The 1,315-nt window shown below is 33.1% G+C and overlaps 1 non-coding gene across 1 annotated transcript; it reads right to left on the bottom strand.

The window, feature by feature from the left end:
* Positions 1–868: 868 nt before the first annotated feature.
* On the bottom strand, positions 869–953 carry TRNAM-CAU (transfer RNA methionine (anticodon CAU)). The gene is given in 2 exon segments: positions 869–904; positions 916–953. It is a non-coding gene; the product is annotated as a tRNA-Met (tRNA).
* Between the last annotated feature and the right edge of the window lie 362 nt (positions 954–1,315).

Consider the following 1,315-nt stretch of genomic DNA (forward strand, 5'->3'; position numbering starts at 1 on the left):
AGATAAAATTATCTCAAGCAGCTTGAGAAACGATAAGCTATATATATATGGGAAAAATATTTCTGCAGTTACTGCAGATAAGTTATCTGCACTTATTCCCAAAACGACGTCGTATTAGGCTTACTGTAGATAACTTATCTGCAGTAACTGCAGAAAAAGTGAACCCTATATATATATATGTGATTTATTTTTCTCATGTTGCATGAGAAAATAAACTCTTACTACACACACTATAAAAAGATGTGTCATTCATTTTTTTTGTTTTTTGTTTTTTGTTTTTTAAAATAAGTGGGTTCCACACTTGATGTATCTATGACATGAGATTAGAATTCTACTACAACATAATATTTATTTTTCCATATATATATATATATATATATATATGCAAATGCAATATCTAATTGTAATCATGTGAAGATGAAACGTTCCAGGCTCTGAATCTAGTTACCAGATTCTTCTGTGAATGTGATGGGGTCCCAAAGTCAATTAATTTCCACCGATCGACCTTAGTCATGGATCTGGCAGATCTAAATTTTTTGGCCTCTTACTCTATGAGGTTAAAAAATATACAAATTCTATTTTACATTCTGTATATGATGATAGGATCATAAAATCTAGTTGACTTCTTAATCAATTACCAGCAAACACTTATTTTGAAGTGGACTCGAGTAATATATCATTTCTGCTTTGGGCTTTGGGAAAGCAATTGTTGACTGCTTTGGGCTTCCTTGGATCTTAAACCTTTGAGAATCCACTGGCTAAAAACTGCATAGCTTGCCTGACTCTTTTGTAATTGAAGTCCTATGTCAATACAATCAACACGAAGCATTGGTTAAAAACACAAAGAAAGAAAGTAAAAAATATAGATTGGGGTGAGAGAGGCTCGAACTCTCGACCTCAGGATAACTCAGAAGCTATGAGACCTACGCGCTAGCCAACTGCGCCACCACCCCATTGCTTATAATTTTCTATTAGAAACTATTAACTCAGAACTTTGATAGGAAACAGGTTTTGTCTCGTTTTTTGCAGCTAAATTAGACATATTCGGTTTTCCAAAAAAAAAAAAATTAGACATATTCGGTCGATGAGGTTTAGTTTAAGCCCAACCACAATGTGAGACCCAAATTTGCAGATGTGCAAAGCGGCCCTTAGATCCATTCAAAAGCCTTTAATCAGTCGCAAGAATAGGAAATACTGCTGTTTATATTAATTTTTTGACTGGTATGTAATTTCAGCTTAAATTATGATATGATATCTAGCAAGAATAGGAAATACTGCTGTTTATATTAATTTATTCACTTCGAAAGCAATATAT

The sequence above is a fragment of the Gastrolobium bilobum genome, unplaced genomic scaffold (genome assembly GCF_033153095.1).
Source record: "Gastrolobium bilobum isolate Gb01-03AN ecotype WA unplaced genomic scaffold, APGP_CSIRO_Gbil_v1 utg1076, whole genome shotgun sequence".
Lineage (NCBI taxonomy): Eukaryota > Viridiplantae > Streptophyta > Magnoliopsida > Fabales > Fabaceae > Gastrolobium > Gastrolobium bilobum.